General features: G+C 53.1%; 1 long non-coding RNA gene across 2 annotated transcripts in view; it reads right to left on the bottom strand.

Annotated features, from left to right (window-relative positions):
• The window catches only part of LOC148500954 (uncharacterized), a 71,013-nt gene that overhangs the window by 43,519 nt on the left and 442 nt on the right, over window positions 1-27,052 (bottom strand). Inside the window, exon 2 of one of the 2 annotated variants that reach the window (XR_015870095.1) lies at window positions 24,224-24,315. The exons of the other annotated variant lie outside the window; for it this stretch is intronic. This is a non-coding gene — a long non-coding RNA (uncharacterized LOC148500954). The remainder of the gene's footprint in view (window positions 1-24,223; window positions 24,316-27,052) is intronic. 2 annotated transcript variants of the gene reach the window in all.

Consider the following 27,052-nt stretch of genomic DNA (forward strand, 5'->3'; position numbering starts at 1 on the left):
TTGCTACAAAACTAGAAGAACATGGACTTATTTAGTGTTCTGCTAGTGAGGGAACTTACTGGCTGTCACACCTCCCCCTCTTCCCCAGCCCCTCTGTCTGTCACACCTCCCCCTATTCCCAAGCCCATCTGTCTGTCACACCGCCCCCTCTTCCCCAGCCTCTATGTCTGTCACACCTCGCCCTCTTCCCCAGCCCCTGTGTCTGTCACACCTCCCCCTCTTCCCCAGCCTCTATGTCTGTCACACCCCCCCTCTTCCCCAGCCCCTGTGTCTGTCTCAACTCCCCTCTTCCCCAGCCCCTGTGTCTGTCACACCTCCCCCTCTTCCCCAGCCCCTGTGTCTTTCACACCTACCCCTCTTCCCCAGCCCCTGTGTCTTTCACACCTACCCCTTTTCCCAGCCCCTGTGTCTGTCACACCTCCCCCTCTTCCCCAGCCCCTGTCTGTCACATCCCCCCTCTTCCCCAGCCCCTCTGTCTGTCACACCTCCCCCTCTTCCCCAGCCCCTGTGTCTGTCACACCTCCCCCTCTTCCCCAGCCTCTGTCTGTCACACCTCCCCCTCTTTCCCTGCCCCTCTGTCTCACACCTCCCCCTCTTCCCCAGCCTCTATGTCTATCATACCTCTCCCTCTTCCCCAGCCTCTATGTCTGTCACACCTCCCCCTCTTCCCCAGCCTCTATGTCTGTCACACCTCCCCCTCTTCCCCAGCCTCTATGTCTGTCACACATCCCCCTCTTTCCCAGCCCGTATCTGTCACACCTCCCCCTCTTCCCCAGCCTCGGTGTCTGTCACACCTCCCCCTCTTCCCCAGCCTCTATGTCTGTCACACCTCTCCCTCTTTTCCAGCCCCTGTATATGTCTGTCACACCTCCCCCTCTTCCCCAGCCCCCCTGTCTGTCACATCTCCCCCTCTTCCCCAGCCTCTATGTCTGTCACATCTCCCCCTCTTTCCCATCCTCTATGTCTGTCACACCTCCCCCTCTTCCCCAGCCTCTGTCTGTCACACCTCCCCCTCTTTCCCATCCTCTATGTCTGTCACACCTCCCCCTCTTCCCCAGCCTCTGTCTGTCACACCTCCCCCTCTTCCCCAGCCCCTCTGTGTCTGTCACACCTCCCCCTCTTCTGCAGCCCCTGTGTCTGTCACACCTCCCCCTCTTCTGCAGCCCCTGTGTCTGTCACACCTCCCCCTCTTCAACAGCCTCTATGTCTGTCACACCTCCCCCTCTTCCCCAGCCCCTGTGTCTATCACACCTCCCCCTCTTCCCCAGCCCCTGTGTCTGTCACACCCCCCCTCTTCCCCAGCCCCTCTGTCTGTCACACCTCCCCCTCTTCCCCAGCCCCTCTGTCTGTCACACCTCCCCCTATTCCCCAGCCCATCTGTCTGTCACACCTCCCCCTCTTTCCCAGCCCCTCTGTCTGTCACACCTCCCCCTCTTCCCCAACCCCTGTGTCTGTCACATGCCCCCCTCTTCACCAGCCCATGTCAGTCAAATCCCCCTCTTCCCCAGCCCCTGTGTCTGTCACATCTCCCCCTCTTCCCCAGCCCCCATGTCTGTCACACACCCCCCTCTTCCCCAGCCCCTGTGTCTGTCATACCTCCCCCTCTTCCCCAGCCCCTGTGTCTGTCACCCCTCCCCCTCTTCCCCAGCCCCTGTGTCTGTCACACCTCCCCCTCTTCCCCAGCCCCCTGTGTCTGTCACACCTCCCCCTCTTCCCCAGCCCCTGTGTCTGACACACCTCCCCCTCTTCTCCAGCCCCTGTGTCTGACACACCTCCCCCTCTTCTCCAGCCCCTGTGTCTGTCACACCTCCCCCTTTTCCCCAGCCTCTGTGTCTGTCACACCTCCCCCTCTTCCCCAGCCCCTGTGTCTGACACACCTCCCCCTCTTCTCCAGCCCCTGTGTCTGTCATACCTCCCCCTCTTCCCCAGCCTCTGTGTCTGTCACACCTCCGCCTCTTCCCCAGCCTGTATGTCTGTCACACCTCCCCCTCTTCCCCAGCTCCTGTGTCTGTCACACCTCCCCCTCTTCCCCAGCCCCCTGTGTCTGTCACACACCCCCCTCTTCCCCAGCCCCTGTGTCTGTCACACCTCCCCCTATTCCCCAGCCTCTGTGTCTGTCACCCCCTTCATCTGCAGCTCCCCACCACTCACCCCGTGACTCTCTTAACCAGCCCAGGCCCCGGCCAACACTTACCTGCTGCACTGCCTGTGTTCCTCAGTCTTTCCTGGTGGGCGGTTTAAACGCGGCAGCTCCTTGCTGATTCAGTGGCGTGACATCACGACGTCATGCACACTGCACCGACCAGGCCTCCTTGTCACTGCCGGGACTTGGGAAGATCTAGCCGCAATCGTCGTGCCGGGCATGCCACAGTAGGTGGCAGAGGGACACGTGAACTGGGCTCCCGAAATTCCTGAGTGTTCGGGGCCCTTCGGAATCTAAAGGCGCATATCCACTACACAATTAAAATGAACGATTGAATGATAACGACATTGTTATTGTTCAATAATCGTGCAGTAATTATGCCGGTAACGACCAGCGGTGCGTATTCCCACTGGTCATTGCTAGAACATGCAGGCCAACCTGACGATATCGTCAGGTTATGTATGTTCGGGGTTGAGGAAAGGTGTCTGCACTGAACGACATATTGTTCATTGTGGGCACATTATCCAGAGCACAGTATGATGAACGATTGCACGATTATGATGTTGTAATCGTACAGTCGTTCTACACTCGTGTAGTGGATATGCGCCGTAAGGGCACGGTACAAGTGTCCCCTATGTACTTACCCTGTCACCGGGCCTGGACTCATGAACGCCCAGCCCAAACCCCTGGACCTAGAAACCCCAAGTGCTGCCAAACATCACTGGCAGTTGGTGTGGCTCCCATATTTGTATAGTGAGGGAAGGGAATGTTTTACTACGCAGGTGAGGGAGGGGAATGTTTTTAATTCACAACTCATATATCAATCAAGAACAATTCACCCTAAACGTGACAGGAATTATCCAGCCAAAGCGGTACATATGACTGGGTGTTCCCAACGGCCGTAATCCTTCCTAGATGAGTGTGGTCTTGAAAGACAAAGAGCAGAAACCGCCAACGAGTTTAGCTTGAACCAAATTACCTCAGGGGGCAGCAAAGACACATGTCCCCTGGGCCCTGCGCCTTGTGCGACTGCACCAGACTAACACCACTCGTTACGGCCATCAAATTTTGGGCCTCACTAAGAAAGGGGGCGTGGCATGTTGGGGGTGCGGCTTCACTTTTTTTTTTTTTTTCAGTCAGCCCCGAGCACCCGGGCAGGACAGTGTTCAGGCACTTTGTACCCACCCCTTTTAGATTCCCTGGTCATGCCTAAAATCAGATGGGACCAGAACCCACAGTCTTCTAGCTATCAAAATTTGATACTTACCTATAGTTCGGACTGTTGGTTAGTGACCGAAATGGGTTTGGCCTGCCCAAAATTGGGTGTGATCTTTTTTTCCGCAATGAGAGTGGTGAGGGCAGGTCACATGGGGTTTGGGAGGATCTGAGATCTGGGCATGGTCTAAATTCTCTATATGAATAATTAGCAGGAGTCCCATATATCATTGGGATTGATGCTCTTCTGTCCCTTCTTTTTGCACTCTTCTTAAATAACTGAGGACCTCATTCAGAGTCGGTCGTAAGCGGCCGCTCGGTCGTACCCAGCGACGTTCGCAAAACAGCGCATGTGTAAGTTTCGCAATGCGCAAACTAGCTGTTGCGATCGGAAATTTCTCTCTCCTTCAACTCAGCCAGGTCGCTAGTTTGAGTGACAGGATGAGGCGTTTGTGGGTGGTAACAGGGGAAGGTACTTGTGAACGGGGGAGTGGAGATCCGAACGCAGGCGTGCCTGACTATGCAAACTGCGTTTTATGGGAGTGCATAATTAACTAAGTAGTGTCATGGCACTGACTTGATCGCAGTGCTTAAGAGAGGGTATAAAATATATAAAATAATATGCACGTCATCCGTTTATTTTAGGGGTGAGCGGGTTCGGATTTCTGAAATCCGAACCCCCCCGAGCACCCCCGATCCGAGTCCGATCTGAGTCAGGCTCGATTTTTCCCGCCTGACTCGGATCTGAAATCGAGGCAAAACGTCATCATCCCGCCTTCCGAGTCTCGCGGGATTTGGATCCTATATAAGGTACCCGCGTCGGCGCCATTTTCTCACTCGGCTGTGGACAGTGAAGAGGGAGGGTGGGAGTTAGGGCTGGCAGGGCTGTGTAGTGTAGTGTAGTGTAGTGCTGCTGTTGTCCACTACTTCAAAGTCCATAGGGGCTGGCTGTGTTGTGCTGTGCTGCTGTTGTTAATAGGGGCTGTTTCCACTACTTCAAAGTCCATAGGGGCTGGCTGGACCGTGTTGTGCAGTCAGTTCTCCATAGGGGCTGTGTCCACTCCAAAGTCCTGTGCAGTGTCCCAGTCCTAAAGGGGTGCTGTAGTGTTGTCCAGGGGGTGCTCTGTCCATCAGGGGTGCTCCCCCCAAGTGCTAAAAAAATAATATATTTTCTGTGTTTGTGAATTGTGTGCGCAGTAGCCGCACGTGCATCAACAAAGTAGTGCCAAGCGTGCGCCTGTGTCATAAGTAAAGGGCCGGCTGGCTTGACCGTTAAAGGGTGCTGTAACCCCCAAAGTACACTCCAGTCCAAACCAAAAAAAAAATAATTTTCTGTGTTTGTGAATTGTGTGCACAGTAGCCGCACGTGCATCAACAAAGTAGTGCCAAGCGTGCGCCTGTGTCATAAGTAAAGGGCCGGCTGGCTTGACCGTTAAAGGGTGCTGTAACCCCGAAAGTACACTCCAGTCCAAACCAAAAAAAAATTATTTTCTGTGTTTGTGAATTGTGTGCGCAGTAGCCGCACGTGCATCAACAAAGTAGTGCCAAGCGTGCGCCTGTGTCATAAGTAAAGGGCCGGCTGGCTTGACCGTTAAAGGGTGCTGTAACCCCCAAAGTACACTCCAGTCCAAACCAAAAAAAAAATTATTTTCTGTGTTTGTGAATTGTGTGCGCAGTAGCCGCACGTGCATCAACAAAGTAGTGCCAAGCGTGCGCCTGTGTCATAAGTAAAGGGCCGGCTGGCTTGACCGTTAAAGGGTGCTGTAACCCCCAAAGTACACTCCAGTCCAAACCAAAAAAATATATATTTTCTGTGTTTGTGAATTGTGTGCACTGTGGCTGCACGTGCATCAACAAAGTAGTGCCAAGCGTGCGCCTGTGTCATAAGTAAAGGGCCGGCTGGCTTGACCGTTAAAGGGTGCTGTAACCCCCAAAGTACACTCCAGTCCAAACCAAAAAAAAAATAATTTTCTGTGTTTGTGAATTGTGTGCACAGTAGCCGCACGTGCATCAACAAAGTAGTGCCAAGCGTGCGCCTGTGTCATAAGTAAAGGGCCGGCTGGCTTGACCGTTAAAGGGTGCTGTAACCCCGAAAGTACACTCCAGTCCAAACCAAAAAAAAATTATTTTCTGTGTTTGTGAATTGTGTGCGCAGTAGCCGCACGTGCATCAACAAAGTAGTGCCAAGCGTGCGCCTGTGTCATAAGTAAAGGGCCGGCTGGCTTGACCGTTAAAGGGTGCTGTAACCCCCAAAGTACACTCCAGTCCAAACCAAAAAAAAAATTATTTTCTGTGTTTGTGAATTGTGTGCGCAGTAGCCGCACGTGCATCAACAAAGTAGTGCCAAGCGTGCGCCTGTGTCATAAGTAAAGGGCCGGCTGGCTTGACCGTTAAAGGGTGCTGTAACCCCCAAAGTACACTCCAGTCCAAACCAAAAAAATATATATTTTCTGTGTTTGTGAATTGTGTGCACTGTGGCTGCACGTGCATCAACAAAGGAGCAGCGCCAAGCGTGCGCCTGTGTCCCATAAGTAAAGAGCTGGCTGGCTCATTTCTTAAAGGGTGGTGTAACCCACAAAGTGCACTACTCTCCAGCAAAAATAAAAAAATATTTTCTGTGTTTGTGTGCGCTTTAGCCGCACGTATATATATCAATATAACATAAATGGAGGACCAAACTTTCTCCGATAAAAATAAAATAGGGAAAGATCAAGAACCACTTCCTCCTAGTGCTGTTGCTGCTGCTGGGAGTTGTTCATCATCCCAGAGAGGAAGTAGGAACATCACTACTTTTACTAAACAATTGACCCTCCAACAGTCCCAAGCGATGAGGATGAAGTACGACAGCAGTCATCCTGAAGCAAAACTGAGGCCTTGACTGCTATGTTGGTGTTAGATGTGCGTCCGGTATACGCCATTAGTGCAGTGGGATTTAGACAATTGATGGAGGTAGTGTGTCCCCGGTTCCAAATCCCGTCTAGATTCCACCTGCATCCTCAAAGCAGCAGCGACAAGCGTGCGTCTGTCTGTTAAAGGGTGGTGACACCCTCAAAGTGTGCTACACAAACAATAAAAATATTGTTCTTTTTTTTCTGTCTTTGTGAAATGTGTGGGCTGTAGCCGCACCTGCATCCTTAAAGCAGCAGCGACAAGCGTGCGTCTGTCTGTTAAAGGGTGGTGACACCCTCAAAGTGTGCTACACAAGCACTAAAAATATTGTTCTTTTTTTTCCGTCTTTGTGAAATGTGTGGGCTGTAGCCGCACCTGCATCCTTACAGCAGCAGCGACAAGCGTGCGTCTGTCTGTTAAAGGGTGGTGACACCCTCAAAGTGTGCTACACAAACAATAAAAATATTGTTCTTTTTTTTCTGTCTTTGTGAAATGTGTGGACTGTAGCCGCACCTGCATCCTTAAAGGAGCAGCGACAAGCGTGCATCTGTCTGTTAAAGGGTGGTGACACCCTCAAAGTGTGCTACACAAACAATAAAAATATTCTTCTTTTTTCTGTCTTTGTGAATTGTGTGGGCTGTAACCGCACTTGCACCCTCAAAGCAGCAGCGACAAGCGTGCGTCTGTCTGTTAAAGGGTGGTCTAACTCTCAAAGTGCTCCAAAAAATAAAAAACTATTTTTTTAATGTGTTTGTGACTTGTGTGCGATGTAGCCACACTTGCATCCTCAAAGCAGCAGCGACAAGCGTGTGTCTGTCTGTTAAAGGGTGGTGACACCCTCAAAGTGTGCTACACAAACAATAAAAATATTCTTCTTTTTTCTGTCTTTGTGAATTGTGTGGGCTGTAGCCGCACTTGCATCCTCAAAGCAGCAGCGACAAGCGTGCGTCTGTCTGTTAAAGGGTGGTGACACCCTCAAAGTGTGCTACACAAACAATAAAAATATTCTTCTTCTTTTTTCTGTCTTTGTGAATTGTGTGGGCTGTAGCCGCACTTGCATCCTCAAAGCAGCAGCGACCAGCGTGCGTCTGTCTGTTAAAGGGTGGTGTAACCCTCAAAGTGCGCTCCACAAACAATAAAAATATTCTTCTTTTTTTTTCTGTCTTTTTGAATTGTGTGGGCTGTAGCCGCACTTGCATCCTCAAAGCAGCAGCGACAAGCGTGCGTCTGTCTGTTAAAGGATTACATCGGTGACAGCATCCAAGTAGGCATGTCAGACAGTCCGTACCTGTACTGGCAGGAAAAAGAAGCAATTTGGAGGTCCCTGTACAAACTGGCTCTATTTTACCTGAGTTGCCCCCCCTCCAGTGTGTACTCCGAAAGAGTGTTTAGTGCAGCCGGGAACCTTGTCAGCGAAAGGCGTAGGAGGTTGCTTCCACAAAATGTGGAGAAGATGATGTTCATAAAATGAATTATCAACTCTTCCAGGGAGACCAGCCTCCAGAATGTACAGAGGGACCTGTGGTTGTGGATTCCAGCGGGCCGAATTAATACTCTGTGAGGATGAGGATGTACACACTGAAGAGGGTGAGGAATCGGTGGATGAGGAGGATGAGGACGACATCTTGCCTCCGTAGAGCCAGTTTGTGCAGGGACAGATTAATTGCTTGTTTTGTGGGGGCCCAAACGAACCAATCATTTCAGCCACAGTTGTGTGGCAGACCCTGGCGCTGAAATGATTGGTTTGTTAAAGTGTGCATGTCCTGTTTATACAATATAAGGGTGGGAGGGAGGGCCCAAGGACAATTCCATCTTGCACCTCTTTTTTTTCTTTGCATTATTTACAGTTTGGGGCCTAGTTTTTCAAACTGCCATCCTGTCTGCCACTGCAGTATCACTCCTAGATGGGCCACGTGTTTGTGCCACCCACTCGTGTCGCTTAGCATAGTCATCCAGCTACCTCGGTGCAACCTTTTGGACATAAAAACACTATTGTGAGGTGTGAGGTGTTCAGAATAGACTGGAAATGAGTGGAAATTAAGGTTATTGAGGTTAATAATAGCATAGGAGCAGAAAAACCTACAAATTCTGTGATTTTAGCTGTTTTTATGCTTTTTTTAAAAAAAATACAGATCCAAAACACAAAACCCAGAACCCAAAACACGGAAGGGTGGTTTTGGCAAAACCAATCCAGATCCAAAACACGAAGAAAGATCCAGATCCAAAACCAAAACACGAAAAGTGGCCGGTGCACACCCCTAGTTTATTTGCGGTTTTTGTATATGTGTTTTTGTCAGCTGTGTTTCATGATCTTTTGTATCCAAAGTTTTTCCAAGGAAACTGCTGCGAGGATAAACTGTGTCATATTATAAAACAATTTGTCCTTCTTTAGCCATTTAAAAGGTTGGAGAGTTTGTATAGTGGTCGCAGATGCATGTGCCCAGAAAAGTACAATTGCTGGCAGTCTGCGCCTCTCTTACGGTTTCTTGCTGGGGGCGAGAGTGGGTGAGTTGAAGAGCAATACATCGGCAAGCAAAAAACAAGTCATGGCCATTTGTAATTACTCTCAGAGGGGCTGATTCAGCTCGGACGCAGATCAGGTTTGTAAGCCGATTCCCGATGATCGGGGAGTGATGATGTTTTCCTGACCTCTTTCCAGCATCTGCGCTGGCTGGCTTCCGTGACCTTAGGGCATACCTGCCGGCTTTCAGCTCCCTACTTCCGGGAGGGAGCTGTCAGGCTTCCATGGCGGGACGTGTCACGGCAGAAAGAGGGCGTGGCACTATGATGATGCAGCATTGGGGGTGGAGCATGGGAGCGACAGTGCAATTGCGCCATTGTGGCCCTGCCCCTCTTTACAATGTCGTTAATTAACGGCATTGTGAAGCAGGGGGCGGGGTCACAATGATGCCGATTCAGCATGAATTGCCTTACCCCCCCTTCCCTGCACTGCGGGGGTTTCTATTGTTAATGCGGGGATTAGGGTGGGTCGGCAGCCCCGGGAGGCTTGTCTGCCTTTCCGGGGGGCCGGGAGTGGCACCTGATTTTCACGAGGCTCCCGGTCGAATCGATAGGGTAGGCAAGTACGCCTTAGGGGGTCACTTAGCCGGCCGATGGCATCGCAGATAATCCGATGTTGCATTTTTTAACGCAATTTGATGCATGCAGGAGGCATGATGCCCTCTGTCGCATTGCCATATTAGAGTTATCGCAGCTGCTACACAGAGCACATGGCTATTGGTGATTTGTTATGTGGAGATAATGCATGCTTGCCGACAATCAGCTCCAGCCTACCGGGAGGGAGCTGATTGTCGGGTAACAGCGGGGGGGCGGGTGCGGTCATTGGGGGCGGAGCCGGGGGCAGGCCAGCCAGTTGGTGGTACATTCGGGGTGGAGCCGCACGATCGCGTCATCGTGGCTCCGCCCCTCTTCACAATGACGTTATTTTCGGCAGTGTGAAGCAGGGGCCGTGGCCGCGATGACGCGATTCAGCGCGAATCGCATCACCGGCTCCCCCGCTGCGGAGGTTTCTAATCTTTTCAGGGTGGAGGACGGGAGGGTCAGAGGCTTCCGGGCCGGGAGCGGCACCCGAAAATCGGGAGGCTCCCGGCCAAATCGGGAGGGTAGGCAAGCCTGAGATAATGGCCCTCATTCAGAGTCGATCGCAAGAAGCGATCGCTCACTCTGAATACCACCCACAGCTTAGCTTGCGATCAGGGTGATGGTCGCGATGGTCATCACCATCGCGACCATCGGGACCTACGAGCAGACCCTAAGGTTGGGTCTGAGCTCTCGTAAGCCCCTGGGAACTTCCTGCTCTGTTTGAGTAGGAAGTTCCCCACTGACATCATCAATGATGTCAATGGGGCCGCCCCCAAACGGCAAGCGTTCCGACTGGAACGCCTCCGTTTGGCCGGGCACGCCCCCGGCCCGCCCAGCAAGCGGGGCGAGCTGTCACTCAACATCGACAGCTCGCCCCGTCTGCTACGAGACCCCTATCGATGGAGCGCCCGTCGCTAACCGGGTCTCGCGCATGCGCACGATGGAGCCGACTCCGTCGTGCGCATGCTCTGTGGAGACCATCGACCTGGTTGCGAGCGCATCAGCGCTTGCGACCGGGTCTGAATGAGACCCAATGTGAGCTCCAAGCTCCGACATTAAAGGTTTTACACCGAGCCAGACTCCTAGTATCCATTAGAATAAAAAAAAAAATAGACTGTGTATAATCGGTACGGAATAATTCAAGACCAGAGGGGAATTAGAGGCACTGGTGGAAATATAAGTATGCTCTTGAATTAATGAAATGAAAGTAATCTTGATTGGCCTCATTTGCTGTAGTTCAAAAGCTGCCCATCACTGCAAGGACTGTAATGAGGGATCAGCGGGCAGCTCTGGCTATAAAAGGTCTCTGTACTTACCTAAAACACCCCGAGTCAAGTGTTTCCCCTTGTCTTGGAGTAGCCGTGCAGCCGAGGAAGAGGGGGGCTTGTCAGGCTGGACAGGCCGTTATTAGAGGCTGCGCTCAGGCAGACGGATGCACTGGAACTGAAAGCAGAAAAAAGTGCTCAAGTTCCTGTCTGCTTTCACCGTGTGTGGAGGAGAACACCCACAACGACCCCCCTCCATCTAGGCGGAAAGGACCAGGTCATTGTTTCTGTGCCAATGTTACGTATATATCCCCCATGCACTAGGCCTAAGCACCTCCGATCCCATATTCATGCTGTGGCTGATGCCTCCATCCTCTCCCGGCCCCCATATTTTTTCTGTAACAAGGGCGCATTCTGCCCCCATCAGTTTAAAAATTTGGCTCCTGTGCCCCACACCGCCCGCTCCCTACTGTCATTCCTTGTTCTACACTCTACACAAGCATACCTCCCAACATGAGGACCTCATTCAAAGTCAGTCGTAAGCGGCCGCTCGGTCGTATGCATCCGATGTTTACAAACCACGCATGCATACGGTTAGTTGTGCGCAAGTGCGTATGAGACCTTGCGATCCAAAATGCTGTCGATCGTACGGCTTACGAGCAGGAAGTGGCTTCCGAGAGTTGATTGACATGAAAGGCCGTTTGTGGGTGGTGACGGGGGTGGTGGTCTGAAAACGCAGGCGTTCCTCACCGTTTTCAGGGCGTTTTAGGGGCGTACATAAATTACCTGCTACGACCGACATAGAAGGCCGGAAGTAGTAAAACGTCACTCTGCGAGCAGGTTAGAGGCCTGGCTGATCGTACAGCTTAAGGTTGGGTACGTGCTCTCTCAAGCCCCAGAGTATAATCGATACTATCGAAAGTTACTGATGTTAGGATTGATGTTTCTATTTTCAGCCACACAATGGGCCTGATTCAGAGCCGCTCGTAAGCGGCCGCTCGTTCGTTCCGACCGATGTTCGCACAACTGCGCATGCGTACGGATTTTAATACGCATGCGCGAACCACTCAGTGCGGCCAAAAATCGTGTGCTCGCTAAATAGCGAATGCCTGCTAATTTGAGTGACAGGATGAGGCGTTTGTGGGTGGTAACAGGGGAAGGTGCTTGAAAACGGGGAGTGGAGATCCGATCGCGGGCGTGCTTAAAGGTCAAAACGGGCGTTTTATGGGTGTGCATAATTAATAAAGCAGTGTCATCAACCACGTCACTTGGTTGTTTTATAGTCAGAACTACTCGCAAAATAGCAGTAGGAAAAACCAACCACAAGAATAGCGAGCAGTTCATAGGCCATCCGATGTACTCGATTAATCTAATAAATAGCGGACATGACGTATGATGCGAGCGGCCAGGGGGCTTTTTTTTCAAAATTACGTTCGCATATTTTGTTCACTCGTTCAGACATAAAGGCATGAACAGACCGCAAAGAGCGAACGGTTAATTTAAATAGCCAGCCCCTTTTTCTGGACGAGCGAGCGCAAATAGCGTCCGGCTCTGAATCAGGCCCAATGCAAGCAGCTAATAATCGTTTGTTGTAGCTAATAACACTGCTAATCGGCATGTAATTGATTCAGTTGCGTTTGCATTAGCGAATAATAAGAATAAATAAATATCAGGGCGATGGCTTATTCTATGCGTTTTTTTGGTAATTTTTGGAGTAATTTGCACCCAACACAAGTGGCCGCAGCCATCAGAAGAAAATTAACATACAGCGACTGACAACGACTGACTCGATCGCTAGCTGCTATCACTCGTTAGCTAGAGGAGGTGCATTGTTCACGTATGGGCGTCACTTTGGTTACGACCGACCGGCCGTGCGATCGCTTCCTTTTCAGTTTTGCGGTCGTTCGGCGTACGACCGAGTGGCCGCTTACGACGGACTCTGAATGAGGTCCACAGTGCTCTGGTCCTGGACTTCCCTGGTAAGAGGCGGGGCTGCAGCGCAGTTCAAAATTCAAATAGGGGAGTCACACCAACTGTCATTTCACACTCTGCCAAACATCACTGGCTGGGACTCACTGGCAGTTGGTGTGACTCCCCTATTTGAATCTTGGACTGTGCTGTAGCCCCGCCTCTGGAGCCTCCACCAATCATAAATTACCAGGGAAGTCCAGGACCAGAGCATTGTGTCCCTCCTGGAGAGGGTCATGTTGGGAGGTACCAGGGACATGACGCGGGACTCATCACCAAGCTCCGCCCATTACAGTGAACGAAGTCTCTGGTGTGTCGTCAGCAGGGTTTACTGAGGTGGGTGGGGCTTGGTGATGTGTCCGCTCCGACTACTTGATGATGTGAATAGCGTCATAAAGCCCTGCCCACCTGAATGTCTCCTACCATGGTATGCACACCTCCAGGAAGTGAAGTACATTTACTGTATCATGATAAAAGATTAATATTTTAACCCCCCCCCCCAAAACTGCCCCAGCTGGAGTGCCTCACGTGGCACACGCCTGGTCTAGGTCATGAGATAACTTCGAAGACAAAAGCGTGGGAATTACAGGTTCCCGAAATACCCCTATACCAGACATATGGATTTAAATGAGATGTTCCAATTGTTTTATTTTTTGTTTTTTCTAAGCACGTGGAAAAAGAAAATACTGGGCCCGATTCATCAAGGAACGCAGTTGCTAATAAGCACGCAATCGGACGATAGTTGCGTACTGCGCAATGGTATGCATCGCAGTGCGCAAACTGGCTATTGCGATCGGGACTGCGATCACCGCGGCTATGCAGACCTGTCGCAGAGTGATTGACAGGAAGTGACGTTTGCGGGTGGTGACTGGGGGGGGGTGGGTCGGGTGAACGCAGGCGTGCCAGTGCGTTTCAACACCGTTGCAGGGGCGTGCATAAATTATCCACTGCGATGCCATATGCAGCCTCATAGCATGCGTGGCGGTTAGCAATTCCTGAGTAAGGTCTGACCTTGTGTAAGTGTGCGTGAGGCTGCCATGGTACTCCATTGTACAGATGGTTTCGCAGTCTTGCTAAACATTGCGGATGTGTGTAAGGTAAGGGGGCGTCCTTATGTTGTGCTGAGAGGGAATAGCGATCGCAATGAATTAGCATACTATCGCAGTTGAACTGTGTGCGCAATCGCTATTGCATACCTAGTTGCGTACGGTAGTGAATTATGCCCAGTATTAACATGAACAGATTTAAAATTAAATGTATAATACATTTATTTCATTTCATCACTAATTCATATTTTTTTAAGCTTTTGATCAAATTACGTTTGCAATTAAAATAATACTACAGAATGTTTTCCTGTCCCTTTGTTTTTCCCACCTATATATGTAACAACTGGCTTATCCTGGTAGAGAGATCAGCCTGTTCCATCTCTGTAGGTCAGATCACATAACTCTACATGGATACGACCGACAAACAGTGAGGATCTTTTTGTGGCTGTCAGATTATTATACCCGTCCAGTACCTCCCTATTACCCTGTATACAGTATGTAAGTGCAGGGCTTGGACAATACCATTATAATTTTTTACACTTCAATAAGGACAACAATACCCACAAGATGGCAGTAGAATGATTAGAATTTAGAAACTGTTAAAGTCATACAGAAAAACAATAGACGATGGTAACACAACACGCTGTATTTTCTCCTAATAATAATTTTCAGCATCACACAGGAACCTTGGTGTGAAGCCGATTTCGCTCGTTGCCTGTGGTCCCCATAGCTGTTACCGTTCTGGCCATTTTTTGGGAGAGAATAATTGAACTGTTACTCATTTGGGGCTGAAGAAGGTGGACGTGGAATACTCATGGGGTAGGGGGTTTGGACTGTGCCCGCTTACCCAACGCATTGTTCCTATGGTCCCAGTGTTGGCACGATAGTGAAAGCAGATGAGATGCGTAAGAGAGACAATGGCGCGATACGCATAACGTCAGTGGGACCGGAGCAGTATTTACCGTTTAAGAAACCTGTCGTGTTTTATGGACGACGCTGTTTAGGGGTAACAGAAACAGATGTATATTTATTTGGCTTAAATTATTTTCTGTCGCTGCTGTTCCTTTTCCAAACACCTACATTTGCCATATATACCGGCTCCAAAACTAGCAGGGAAGATAATTAAGAAGTGGGCAGCCGGGATCTGACCATGTCACTTACCGATACGCCCAGACCTATCCAGGTTTTGCCAATACCATGCCACTGGAACATTGGGCCCTGCCCTCTCCAGTGCCGCAATATCTAGTGACCTCATCCTAACCCCCCCCTGCAGCCTAACCACCTTTCCTGCAGCCTAACCCTCCCCCCGCAGCCCAACCCACCTTTCCCGCAGCCTAACCCTCCCCCCCGCAGCCTAACCCACCTTTCACGCAGCCTAACCCTAACCCTCCCCCATCGCAGCCTAACCCACCTTTCCCGCAGCCTAACCCTAACCCTCCCCCCTCGCAGCCTAACCCACCTTTCCCGCAGCCTAACCCTAACCCTCCCCCCTCGCAGCCTAACCCACCTTTCCCGCAGCCTAACCCTAACCCTCCCCCCCCGCAGCCTAACCCACCTTTCCCGCAGCCTAACCCTCCCCCCCGCAGCCTAACCCACCTTTCCCACAGCCTAACCCTAACCCTCCCCCCCCGCAGCCTAACCCACCTTTCTACTTCAGGGTCCATAGGGTATCCACAGGATACCTTGGGTATAGGTGTGACGTCAGTCGCAGGGCACCAAAGAGTTAAGCTTTCAGCCTCCCAGGATGCACTAGGTCCCCCTCCTATACCCCGCCCCCGGGCCAAGGCACCTCAGTTTAGTTTGGTGCCCGGCCGGAGTCGGGTGCACCTGTTGGAGTGGGGGCTAGAAGAGCCCCTGAAGCTTTTTCTTCATGCAGCTGTGGCTGCACATCTGGATGAACAGCATGGACAGTCAGTCCTGACGTCCATGCTGTCTTCCCTACACCCCGCCGGTACCAGAACGCCGGTACTGATCCGGGGATGCTGGTGGGCGTCTGGGGTCACAGCTAGCGGTGACCCCAGATGCTCCGGACCATGGCCGGATTCAAGGGGGACAGAGGTAAGCAGCGGGGTCCCGCGGTGGGTCCCCGCTGATCACATGGTCCTAAGTCCCCAGGCAGGGGGCTCCCTGGGGACTGGCTGCAGCGTGGAGCCAGGCGACCAACCTGCGCTTCCACTACCCCCTGGGACAGCGGACCGCAGCAGAGTGGTAGCGCTGCGGCGTCCCAGGGGTTAAATGCATGCCAGGGGAGCGCGCCTTCCCTGTCTCACAGCCGGCGCCTCCCCCGCTGCACACAGCCCTCTCTGCACTGTGCTGACTGGTCCTGTGTCAGCGCTCCTCCCCCAGGCCAGCTTCTCTCTGCTCCTCGGCGGCCATCTTCTCTGCAACGCATGGTGAACGCTGCTGGAAGTCTGGAAGGAAGCATCGTGGTCTGGGTCCCCCCGCATACCTCTCCTCCGCTGTGGCTCAGGTCTGTGTATGCAGCGCTGTGTCCTACCAGGCCCTGTGTCTGTGTAGTTGAGTGATCAGCGCTGTTAGTGCAGGAATTGTTATTTCTCTGCATTGTATGTGACTGTGCTAGCGCTGCCTGTAACTTTTCTTCTCTAAACTGTCAGCTTTATTACTGTCCCTGTTCTTTCTGCTAAAGCCCTTGCGGTGCGGTGCTGCAGGGTGGTCTCTCGCCTATTTAATACTTAATTGGTGAGAGAGGTCACATACGTGGTGCCATCATGTCTGAAAGTGATTTTCCCCTCCGGCTACAGTGTACCACGTGCAAAGTACCGTTAGCGGAGGGGGAGGGTAGCGCGGAGGGCCTTTGCCGGCAGTGTTTGTCCATGGCGCGGCCTATTACGGTTACAGCACCGGTACAGGAGCCGCCCTGGGCTTGTTTCGCTCAGGCGTTAACAGCTTTAGTGGGCCAGTTAGCTCCGCAGCCCGCGTTTACTCCGATGGGTTTGTCCCAGCAGTCTGTGGTGTCGTCACCCATGCAGGGGTTCCCACGACAATTGGTGGTACCCCACAGTCTCCCTATTTCCCCGCTCCCGGGTTCTCAGGAGCCAGCGTGGGTTAACTCCCTGACGAGTTCTGTACAGCACTTGTCGGATGTGTTGCAAGGGGAGTCTGTGATGCGGCCTCATAAAAGGCCGGTGGCGTCTCTGTCCGCTCCTTATGAGGATGACGAAGGGACGTCTGATGATGGGGAGATTCTGGATCCTTACGATCAGGAACCTTTCCATACTAAGGACGCTGATGCTAAGTCCAAAGTATATATTCCTGGACTTATTCGGGCGGTCCGCACAGCCTTGGTGATTGAGGACGAAGTTCCCCCAGCGGCTAAATCTAAGTATGCCTTTTTCAAAGATGTGAAGGGCGATGCCACAGTCTTTCCTCTTTCGGGTCAGTTGGTGGACCATTTAGAGGAGGCGTGGAAACAACCTGGCAAAAGATACCAGCCGCAGAGACGCCTGGCGGTGGCTTATCCGTTCGCGGATAATTATTTTGCTAAGTGTGAATCCCCTCCACAGGTGGATTCTCACGTGACCCGTCTTGTCCGTAGTGCCACATTGCCGATGCCATCCATGTCCTCCCTTAGGGATGCTACGGACCGCAAGGTAGAAATCTGCCTGAAGTCCGCTTATTCCCTTGCAGGGGGGGCAGCACGGCCGGCTATGGCCATTTGCTGGGTTGCCAGAGCGATGGAGCGCTGGGCGGATTCATTAGAGGCTTCTTTTGAATCCGACTGTCCGGCCGAACAGGCGGAGTTGATTGGCAATCTCCGTGATTCGGCCACCTACATCAACGAGGCGGCTCTAGACATTAGTACTCTGGTGTCTAGAATTTCTTCAGCAGCGGTAGCTGCTCGTCGCACCTTGTGGCTGCGATCCTGGAAGGCGGACGCAGATCCAAGAAAGGTCTGGAAGCGTTGCCGTTTACCGGAGAAGTTCTCTTCGGTCCGGATCTGGATAAGATTGTGGCCACGCTGGCGGCAGCCAAATCTGCTTGTCTCCCGTCGGCCGCTGCTCCTTCTGGTTCTGGACCATCGTCCTTTCGGTCATCTAGGGCCCAGGGCAGGCCCAAACCACAGTCGTTTCCTCGACAGGCTGGCCCTAAGAAATCGGTCAAGCCCCGGAAACAGGCATGGAGTACCAGACGTCCGGCCCCCAAGCCAGATGACAAGCCTGCGGCCTGACGGTCCGGGTCTCCCCTTGGGGGATCCCAGGGTGGGAGGCCGCCTGCTGCAGTTCTCCCGGTGTTGGTCGTTCACTACGACAGACACTCCTTCCGGCACAGACCCCCGGCTCGATTCTTCACCACGGGTCTACCATCAGACCGGAACAAGGCTACGGAGCTGCGGAAGGTATTGCACACTATGCTCCAGGCTGGAGTTATAGTGCCTGTTCCATTCTCCCAGAGGGGCCAGGGTTTCTATTCAAATCTATTTTTGGTACAGAAACCCAATGGGTCATATCGTCCGATTCTCAACCTCAAAGCACTCAACAAGTCTTTGCGGGTCCCGAAGTTTCGGATGGAGACCCTACGGTCCATCATTCTGGCGCTGGAACCTGGGGACTACATGGTGTCATTGGACATACAGGACGCTATGGCGGTCATGGCGGCTTCTCTGCGGCTGCAAGGAGTCCGCATGTTGCCGTACTTGGACGACCTGTTATTGGTGGCAGGATCTCCAGAGCTCCTGTTACACCACTTGGACCTGACCATTGCACTGCTGCAACGGCACGGCTGGCTAATCAACTGGCAGAAGTCCACTCTAATCCCGTCTCGGAGGATTCTGCATCTTGGAGCCTTATTGGACTCGGGACAGCAAAGGATCTTCGTGACGGAGGACAAGATCTCTGCTTTACAGTCAAGGGTGCGCAGTTGTCTGCACAGCCGCCGGGTGTCCTTACACTCGGCGATGAGGTTACTGGGCTCCATGGTGTCGGTGTTCGACATGGTGGAATACGCCCAGTTTCACTCCTGACCTCTGCAGCACCTGATCCTGTCCAAGTGGAACGGGCTGCCTCAGTCTCTGAATTCCAGACGATTGTGCTCACCCCGGAGGTTCGCCTGTCCCTTGCGTGGTGGTTAAAGACGACCCACCTCAACAAGGGACGTCCGTTCTGGGTTCCAAATTGGGTCCTGTTGACAACGGACGCCAGTCTTCGGGGCTGGGGAGCAGTTTCGGGTCCACACTTGTTCCAGGGCAGGTGGACACCGACAGAAGCGGAGCTTCCAATAAATATCTTGGAACTCCGTGCGGTCTTCAATGCTCTCCTGCAGGCACAGCGGTTTCTCCAGGGTCACCCGGTGCAGGTCCAGTCGGACAATGCTACCACCGTGGCCTACATAAACAGGCAAGGAGGAACTCGCAGTCGGGCGGCTCTCGTAGAGGTCTCTCGGATCCTGGTTTGGGCGGAGCGCAATCTTCCGGCCATATCAGCGGTCTTCATCCCGGGAGTGCTAAATTGGGAGGCGGACTTTCTAAGTCGCCACGACGTTCATCCAGGGGAATGGTCCCTGCACCCGGACGTTTTTCAACTACTGGTGGACAGGTGGGGTCTTCCAGAAATCGACCTCATGGCGTCCCGGCACAACAACAAGTTGCCGGTGTACGGGTCTCGCACAAGAGACGAAGGGGCGTCTCTGGTGGATGCTCTGTCCGTCCGGTGGACGTTCCGGTTCGCATACCTGTTCCCTCCGGTCTCCCTTCTTCCACGGGTAATCCGGAAATTCAAACAGGAAGGAGGGACGCTCCTGTTGATAGCTCCCGCGTGACCCAGACGGCACTGGTTCTCAGACCTTCAGGGTCTGTCCGTGGACAGTCCTCTGCGGTTGCCGCTACGACCGGACCTTCTGTCTCAGGGTCCTTGTCTTCACCCGGACCTGACTCGGCTGTCTTTGGCGGCGTGGCTGTTGAGACGGCCATGCTGAGGTCCTGGGGGTTTTCCAGCTCTGTGGTGCGTACCATGTTACGAGCTCGGAAACCGTCTTCCGCGAGGATATATCATCGCGTGTGGCATACGTTCTTCCAGTGGTGTCGACCGAGAGGTTATGCACCGCGGGAGTTTCGTCTGTCTCGGATTCTCGCCTTCCTGCAAGCGGGACTAGATCATGGGCTTCGCCTTGCTTCTTTGAAGGTACAGGTTTCGGCCCTATCTGTCTGGTTTCACCGTAGGATTGCTACAATCCCGGATGTGCGCACCTTTATGCAAGGTGTTCTCCGTATTCAGCCGCCCTTTGTTCCACCTGTGGCGCCTTGGGATTTGGCTGTGGTCCTGAGGGCTCTCCAAGGACCGCCGTTTGAACCACTGGGCTCAGTGGATATTAAATGGCTAACAGCTAAGACTGTTTTCCTTCTGGCCGTTGCTTCAGCCAGACGTGTTTCTGAGTTAGGGGCTCTTTCTTGTAGACCCCCTTTCTTGGTTTTTCATGGGAACAGGGCAGTGCTCCGCACTCGGCCCGAGTTTCTTCCCAAAGTTGTTTCCCAGTTTCATGTTAACGAGGAAATAGTTGTTCCGGCCTTTAACTCACCGGGTCTTTCCGTGGGTGAGGCCTCTTTGGATGTTGTGCGGGCCTTAAGGACTTATGTTGACCGCACTTCTTTGTTTAGGAAGTCGGACGCTTTGTTGTCCTCTATGGCTTCTGTAAAAAGGGTTGGCCTGCTTCAAAGCAAACTTTGGCAGCCTGGATCCGTATGGCTATTTCTGAAGCTTATCTTCATGAAGGCCTACCGGTCCCTCCTTCTCTGAAGGCTCATTCCACTAGGTCTGTGGGTCCTTCGTGGGCAGCTCGACGTGGTGCCTCGGCAGTTCAGATCTGCAAGGCTGCTACGTGGTCTTCTGTCCATACCTTCGTGAGGTATTACAGGTTTGACACCTTCGCCTCTCAGGATGCTTCCTTCGGGCGGCGGATTCTCCTTTCTGCACAGGAGCGTCCCCACCCTTAAAGGATACTGCTTTGGGACATCCCCAAGGTATCCTGTGGATACCCTATGGACCCTGAAGTAGAAAATATGAGATATGGTAAGAACTTACCCTTGTTATCTCTATTTCTACGAAGTCCATAGGGTTCCACAGGACTCCCGCCCTGTCGCACCTGTGCTGCAGATGGGCTTTGCTCTGGTCACCGGTTTTCCGTCTCCCTCTGGTGAGAATGTGATTCTTGTATGTGTCCAGATCTTTGTTCTCTCTCTTCCTTCTCCTCCTCCGGCCTATGGCTTGGTAACTAACTGAGGTGCCTTGGCCCGGGGGCGGGGTATAGGAGGGGGACCTAGTGCATCCTGGGAGGCTGAAAGCTTAACTCTTTGGTGCCCTGCGACTGACGTCACACCTATACCCAAGGTATCCTGTGGAACCCTATGGACTTCGTAGAAATAGAGATAACAAGGGTAAGTTCTTACCATATCTCATATTTTCCTGCAGCCTAACCCTAACCCACCTTTCCCGCAGCCTAACCCTCCCCCCCGGCAGCCTAACCCACCTTTCCCGCAGCCTAACCCTATCCCCCCCCTGCAGCCTAACCCACCTTTCCCGCAGCCTAACCCTCCCCCCCACAGCCTAACCCACCTTTCCCGCAGCCTAACCCTCCCCTCCCACAGCCTAACCCACCTTTCCCACAGCCTAACCCTAACCCTCCCCCCCGCAGCCTAACCCACCTTTCCCGCAGCCTAACCCTAACCCTCCCCCCCGGCAGCCTAACCCACCTTTCCCGCAGCCTAACCCTATCCCCCCCCTGCAGCCTAACCCACCTTTCCCGCAGCCTAACCCTCCCCCCCACAGCCTAACCCACCTTTCCCGCAGCCTAACCCTCCCCTCCCACAGCCTAACCCACCTTTCCCACAGCCTAACCCTAACCCTCCCCCCCGCAGCCTAACCCACCTTTCCCGCAGCCTAACCCTCCCCCCCGCAGCCTAACCCACCTTTCCCGCAGCCTAACCCTAACACTCCCCCCCGCAGCCTAACCCACCTTTCCTGCAGCCTAACCCTCCCCCCCACAGCCTAACCCACCTTTCCCACAGCCTAACCCTCCCCCCTCGCAGCCTAACCCACCTTTCCCACAGTCTAACCCTCCCCCCCGCAGCCTAACCCACCTTTCCCACAGCCTAACCCTCCGCCCCGCAGCCTAACCCACCTTTCCCGCAGCCTAACCCTCCCCCCCGCAGCCTAATCCACCTGTCCCACAGCCTAACCCTCCCCCCCCGCAGCCTAACCCACCTTTCCCACAGCCTAACCCTCCCCTCCGCAGCCTAACCCACCTTTCCCGCAGCCTAACCCTAACCCACCTTTCCCGCAGCCTAACCCTAACCCTCCCCCCCGCGGCCTAACCCACCTTTCCCACAGCCTAACCCTCCCCCCCGCAGCCTAACCCACCTATCCCGCAGCCTAACCCTAACCCCCCCCGCAGCCTAACCCACCTTTCCCGCAGCCTAACCCTAACCCTCCCCCCTGCAGCCTAACCCACCTTTCCCGCAGCCTAACCCTCCCTGTCACGCTTGGCGCTGGGGGAGAGGAAACTCTGGGTCCGGGTTGCGGGAGGAAACGAAGGCGAGGGGCCTGGATATATGTTCTCCTCATCCACAGCTCTCGAGTGTTGACGAGACCTGGGCAATGGTGTGGAGTCTAACCCACAGGATGGTGTTTGCCAGTGACCCCTCCAATCGGGATTTGGGCTTAGCTGCACCCTGTGAGCAGGTCGTGGTCCTTTGACCAGGTACCCGAGCTCAGTGGGAATTGGAGACACAAATAACCGTGGCCCTAATAAGAGATGCCTAAGGTTTAAGGCACTGTGGAGTGATCCACAAACAACGTAAAGAAGTCTGGCAATACTGTAGCACAAAGTTCACTAGTGACACGTTTAACACACAGGCAGATATGGTAATTCACTGTTGTATGAAGTTCACTAGAGGCTCGTATAGCACACAGGCAGCTGGTAATTAACTGTTGCACCTGGTTCACTAGAGACTTGTTTAGCACACAGGCAGATGGTAATACACTGTTGCAAGAAGTTCACTAGAGACACGTTTAGCACACAGGCAGATGGTAACTCACTGTTGCAAGAAGTTCACTAGAGACACGTTTAGCACACAGGCAGATGGTAACTCACTGTTGCAAGAAGTTCACTAGAGACACGTTTAGCACACAGGCAGATGGTAACTCACTGTTGCACAGGGATCACAGTAACGTCTTGGCACACAGGCAGAGATGGAACACACTGTAGAGGAAATAGAACGCCAGGAACCTGGACCGGAACTCAACTAGGGACTAGGAGACAACCGTTGTTCAGGCAGTTTGCAGAAAGGTGGAAGCAGGCTATATACCCCACAGAACCCTTTGATAGGTGCACAGCGATCAGCTGACGCTCACCTATCCCAGGCCAGAAGTACAGTCACATGGGCCGACTGACATGGCGGCGCCCATGCCGGGAACCCCGAGACCAGACACCGGACCGCCCGCAGTCCCCTACGCACGGGGAGAATGCTCAGCGTCCTCTCAGCCGCCGCACCAGCTGCCCGACCGCCTGGGAGATCAAAGGAAGCCGGCGAGGAGGTAAGGCTGCGCTGATCCCCGGCAGAGCCCTGACACTCCCCCCCCGCAGCCTAACCCACCTTTCCCACAGCCTAACCCTAACCCTCCCCCCCGCAGCCTAACCCATCTTTACCGCAGCCTAACCCTAACCCTCCCCCCCCGCAGCCTAACCCACCCCCCCTCGCAGCCTAACCCACCTTTCCCGCAGCCTAACCCTAACCCTCCCCCCTGCAGCCTAACCCACCTTTCCCGCAGCCTAACCCTCCCCCCCACAGCCTAACCCACCTTTCCCGCAGCCTAACCCTAACCCTCCCCCCCCCGCAGCCTAACCCACCTTTCCCGCAGCCTAACCCTCCCCCCGCAGCCTAACCCACCTTTCCCGCAGCCTAACCCTAACCCCCCTGCAGCCTAACCCACCTTTCCCGCAGCCTAACCCTAACCCCCCCACAGCCTAACCCACCTTTCCCGCAGCCTAACCCTAACCCTCCCCCCCCGCAGCCTAACCCACCTTTCCCGCAGCCTAACCCACCTTTCCCGCAGCCTAACCCTAACCCTCCCCCCCACAGCCTAACCCACCTTTCCCGCAGCCTAACTCTAACCCTCCCCCACCCCGCAGCCTAACCCACCTTTCCCGCAGCCTAACCCTAACCCTCCCCCACCCCGCAGCCTAACCCTAACCCTCCCCCACCCCGAAGCCTAACCCACCTTTCCCGCAGCCTAACCCTCCCCCACCCCGCAGCCTAACCCAACTTTCCCGCAGCCTAACCCTCCCCCACCCCGCAGCCTAACCCACCTTTCCCGCAGCCTAACCCTCCCCCCCACAGCCTAACCCACCGTTCCCGCATGCCTAACCCTAACCCCCCCCGCAGCCTAACCCACCTTTCCCGCAGCATAACCCTCCCCCCCGCAGCCTAACCCACCTTTCCCGCAGCTTAACCTTAAACCTCACCTCCCGCAGCCTAACCCTGACCCTCCCCCCTGCAGCCTAACCCTGACCCTCCCCCCTGCAGCCTATCCCTAACCCTCCCCCTAGTGCCTAACCATCACCCTTCCCCTAACCCTAATGCTTACCTTTGGGATGTCTGGATTCAGGATTTTGACTGCTGTCAGCGCCAATATTCTGAGCGCCGGCCTCCCGCCCTCCAGGATGGTGCCTACATCTCCTATAGGAATGCACCCATTTAACAAAATTACAATTTATTACACTAGTGTTGTGAATTTCATGTTATTTTATTTTTTTAAAACATGTCAAACTTAACCTTCATGACCCTATTTATTATTGCCGTTAGTAGACCCCTTACAAGGCCTCCAGGATACAGTATTTCTCTTGACCATCGCATCAGCGTTTCTTACGGAGGAACCCGATTACTCACACAGGAGAATCCATTTCATTTGCTATTAGGGATTCCTGTTACAGCAGCATCTGCGGTTCACTAGTCATTGGGCGCAGTGAATCGCAGGTGTTCCGCTCACTGCTAGTTATCAGGAGGCAGATTAAAACCAGGTCAGCCGCACTTTCACTTGGGGACCTTCTGCTGTCTCGTTAATGATCTTATAATCTCTAAACAAGGCTGACAACTCTATTAGCGGAAATGTTAATGTCTCTGGCTGTGACAGTGAGTGCAGTAGGCGACAGCGGGGGCTCCAGGCATATAAATCCCCCCGCAGGCTTACCCTTCTGTTGATTAAAGCTCTACAGATAGAACAATTATTCCATAAGGGAATTAGGCTGTCCTCTGAGTACACGGCTGCCTCCGCTCCTAGTACACCAGCACTGGCCAGTATTCCATGCACTGTACATAAATGCCTCTAGACCACTCTTTCCCAAACTCGGTCCTCAAAGGTCCCTAACAGTCCTGGGAGCTCATTCAGACCCGCTCGCAAGATGCGATCGCTCGCTGCAAAAAGGGGCCGGATATTTAAATTAAACACTCACACTGCGTCGCGTAAGGACGCCCGCTATGTTTTAGCGAGCTACAGCAAAGTGCGCTCGCAAATGTCTGAAGACGCCCCCTTGCCACTCGCGACACACGTCATCTCTGGGAAATGAAGGATTAATCGGGACCATCGAGAGCCATCAGAGCTGCTCGCAGCCCTTGGGGTTGCTTTAGCCTGCCGCAAGCACAGCGATCAGCGCTGGCTGAAATACATGCAGGTGACGTGTACAATGACGATATTTTGCTAATTATGCATACCCTTTAAAATGCGTTTTGGCGTCCAGACACGCCTGCGTTCGCACATCCACTCCCCTGTTCACAAGCACCTTCCCCTGTTACCTCCCACAAACGGCGCAATCTGTCACTCAAAGCAGTGACCTGATAGTGGCTTACGAGCTACCAAAATCAGATTGCAACGAATGGGTTGCGCACGCGCACTGCGAATTATACGCATGCGCAGATGGACGAAAATCGCTCAGAGCAAGCGATCGCGTCTTAGCGAGCGGAATCTGAATCAGGTCCCTGGTTTTCAGGACATGCATGCCTGAGCACAGGTGACTTGATCAGTACCTCAGTCATATGTATTTATAAATCTGTGATCAAGGCAGCATGGATAGCCTTAAAGCCTGGACTGTATTGGAGCTTTGAGGATGGAGCTTGGGAAACACTGCTCTAGACAACATTTTAATGCTGATTCACACTATGGCCCGTATTCAGGGCCTGATTCAGAGCCGCTTGCTCTGAATCAGGGCCGGGCTCTTTTTTTTTGGGGAGCGGCCTCCTGGCCGCTCGCATAGCTGTGGGTAACCACCCACAGCTATAGCGAGCGGCCATGATGATGGTCACGATGGTCAAGACCATCGCGACCATCGGGCTTGCGACGAGACCCTTGTGGTAGGGTCTCGTGGCCGCAAGCCCCAGAGAGCTTTCGGCTCAAATAGAGCCGGAAGCTCTCCATTGACATCACTTGTGATGTCAGTGGGGCCGCCCCCAAACGGCAGGCGTTCTCATGGGAATGCCTCCGTTTGGGCAGCCACCCCCCCGGCCCGCCCACCAAAGGGGACGAGCCGTCACTCAACATCGACAGATCGCCCCCCTTGGTGCGAGACCCGGAGCGACGGATTGCCCGTCGCTAGCCGGGTCTCGCGCATGCGCACGACGTAGCCGGCTCTGTCGTGCGCATGCGCTGTGGGCCACCATCGACCCGGTGGCGAGCACTCAGCGCTTGCGACCGGTCTGAATCAGGCCCTCAGTTTGAAGTGAAAAGCCGAGATCCGCAAAAAAGTATCGCCTATTGCGACTTTTCGCCAGTCAGAACTTATCTCCGTATTCAATTACAAATACTTTGCGCGCACGCACATTTTAAATGTGGAGAAACCGCTCAGAACCCTTGGGACAGCCCCCCAAAGGATACCTGCGTAAAAAAAAAACTTAAAAGTGAGGAACACCTCTAAAAAATAGTGTGAATTTGGGGGCGAAAAAGTACAAAGTGGGGGTACAAACATAAAAAGTAGCGAAATAGACTTTTTGGGGGTCTGCAAGTATGGGGGAGGTGTTTTTTTGATTGCAGGTGCTTGCTTCAGGTGTGTGTTTTAAAACTTTACTTTAGTGACTTTAAACCATGCTTGCACCCATTTTCAAGTACCCCAAATTTGCCAGTACTACTTATTTTCTCCCAAAAAACTGCTTAATGCTATTCTTCACCACTTGTGCAAAGACACTAATTAGAAGCAAATTACACAACTTACAGTAAGTACCCCAAATAGCTTTATTAGGGCTATTCGGGCACATCTATATTGATCCCCAATGTTACTGCATCTTTTTGGGGGTGACAGGCTGGTTTCCCCAATTCTGTCAGCACTTTTCGCCTGTTTCACATTCGCAGGGACGCGCTTTCACGTCTTTTGGAATTGAATACGGCAAATAGCGGGGACGCACACGACAAGTTTCCGCGGCTAGGTGA

This window comes from Taudactylus pleione, unplaced genomic scaffold (assembly GCF_031769625.1).
Source record: "Taudactylus pleione unplaced genomic scaffold, aTauple2 ptg000537l, whole genome shotgun sequence".
Taxonomy (NCBI): domain Eukaryota; kingdom Metazoa; phylum Chordata; class Amphibia; order Anura; family Myobatrachidae; genus Taudactylus; species Taudactylus pleione.